Below are 2,500 nucleotides of genomic sequence, written 5' to 3' on the forward strand. Positions count from 1 at the left end.
GGCTTTTCAGAACGCCTCGACTCCCATAGACCGCAGCGTGTGTCTGGATTTGATATCTCCGGGGCTGGTGGGCCGCTGGGCGGCGCTGCAGTCGCTGGCGACTTTGATGTGGAGTTTCTCCGCCCTTTTTGGGGGTTTTCTGGCGGACTTCACCGACTACAGAAGGATCTTCACTTTCACCGGTAAACCCTAATTTAGGGTTTAGGGTTTAGGGTTTAGCGGCTCGGGTTTAGGGCTGGAGTACGGAAGGATCTTCACTTTCTCCGGTGAACACCCACCTAGGGTTTAGGGTTCAGGGTTTAGGGTTTAGGGGTGGACTACAGAAGGATATTTACCTTCACCGGTAAACACCCACCTAGGGTTTAGGGTTTAGGGTTTGGGGTTTGGGGCTTGGAGTGGAGGGTTTGAGGTTTAGGGTTTGGGGTTTAAGGTTTTAGGCTCGCGAGAGGGTAGGGGCCAGCACCTGCAGGCACAGCAGCGGCGGCGCACTCCCGGCGCGACCTAGGGTTTAGGGTTTAGGGTTTAGGGTTTGGGGTTTAGGGTTTGGGGTTTAGGGTTTAGGGTCTAGAGTTTGGGGGTTTTCGCGCAGGCCGCATCTACATAATGGCGCAGCTGGTGTACCTGCCCTGCTTGTGGCTGCTGCCCCGCCACCACCAGCTAGCTGCTGACCGCCGCCAGCTAGCTAGCCAGCTAGCTAGCCAGCAACTCCCCAAAATCGTCAAGCCGGAGCTCTCCCCCACTACTTCAGGCTGAACAAATAGCTCGCTAGCTAGCTAGCTAGCTAGCTGGAGAGCTCGCTAGCTAGCTGGCGAGCTAGCCAGCTAGTTAGCTGGGGAGCTAGCTGGGGAGCTAGCTGGCGAGCTAACATGTTAGCTATCTGGCTAGCTAGCTAGCTAGCTAGCTGGCCATTCAGGTGCATGTGGCTGTCACTTAGTGTGCCGACAGGCTTGACAGCGCGGCAGACGTCTAGCTAGCTAGCTAGCTAGTCAGCTAGCTAGTTTGCTGGCTAGCTAGCTTGTTAGTTGGCTATTTAGCTAGCTAGCTAGTAGCTAGCTAGCTGGCTAGATGGGTAGCTACCGAGAAATAGATAGCCGTCCCTTATACTCAGTCCTCGCCTAGTTGAGTTCTGAGTAGCGGGTCAGCCGGTGGAAGCTAGCTGGCTAGCTAGCTAGCTGGCTAGCTAGCCAGCTAGCTAGCTGGCTCGGCAGCTAGTTGCATTTGCTGAGCATCCAGCTAGCTATCTAGCTAGCTGGCTAGCTAGCCAGCTGGCTAGCTGGCTTGGCAGCTAGCTGCATTTGCGGAGTAGCCAGCTAGCTGGCCAGCTAGCTAGCTGCTGCTGCAGGCTATCTCACAAGAAATTAGTCCCTGGGGTTTTGTGTCTAAAGTCAGGGAATCCAAAGGGGCCCCTGGGGGCCCCCCAGGGGCCTCCGGGGGCCCCCCAAGAGACCCTAGGGGCCCCCAGGGGCCCCCCGGGGCCCCCAGGGGGCCTCAGGGGGCCCCAGGGGCCCCTCGGGATTCCTCTCATCTCTTTTGATTTCCTTATTTTAAAATGTTTCTTTTGTTCATGCATGCAGCAGCTGCATGCAGTTGGTGCATGCAACGTTTTGGGGCTTTTTAGGTGCCCGGACCCTCCTGGATAGCTAGCCAGCTAGCCAGTTAGCTAGCCAACTAGCTAGCTAGCTAGTCAGCTAACGAGCTAGCTAGTGAGACAACCAGCTAGCTAGCTAGGTAGCTAGCTAGCCAGCTTGTTGGCTAGCTAGCTGGCTGGGCATTTGCGTAGCTGGCTAGCTGAGCTGGGGAAGAACTTGGCGGCGGGCCCGCTGGCTAGCTGGGCAGCTAGCTGGCTAGCTGAACAGCTTGCTAGCTAACTGGTTGGACATCAGATAGCTGGCTGGTCAGATCACTAGCTAGCTGGCTGGCGAGCTAGCTAGCTAGCTAGCCAGGTGGGGAAACAGCTAGACAGCTGGCTGCTTGGACAGCTTGCAAGCTTGCCATCTGGCTAGCCAGCTAGCTAACTGGCTAGGTAGTCATAGCTACATGCTGCTTGGCTAACTGGCTGATTAGCTAGCTAGCTAGCTAGCTAGCTAGCTAGCTAGCTAGCTGGGGCGGCGGCCTTGGGAGGTTCTTGATCATTTGTCTCCACAAAGGCGGAAAAGTAAATCCGGGCGAACTCAAAGATGTCATCCTGAGCAGCAGATGCAGCAGCGGCAGCAGCGGCCCAGCTAGCTGTAGCTAGCTATAGCTAGCGCTAGCTAGCTCCAGCTAGCTGTGTCTATCTAGCTAGCTGTGTCTAGCCAGCTAGCTGTGTCTAGCCAGCTAGCTGTGTCTAGCCAGCTAGCTGTGTCTATCCAGCTAGCTGTGTCTAGCTAGCTAGCTGTGTCTAGCTAGCTAGCTGTGGCTAGCTAGCTAACTAGCTAGCTAGCTAGCTAGCTAGCTGGCTAGCTAGCTGTGGCTAGCTAGCTAGCTAGCTGACTGGCTTCGAAAGGAGAACGGCGGTGGC

Source organism: Eimeria necatrix, genomic scaffold (genome assembly GCF_000499385.1).
Source record: "Eimeria necatrix Houghton genomic scaffold, Enh_scaff559, whole genome shotgun sequence".
Lineage (NCBI taxonomy): Eukaryota > Apicomplexa > Conoidasida > Eucoccidiorida > Eimeriidae > Eimeria > Eimeria necatrix.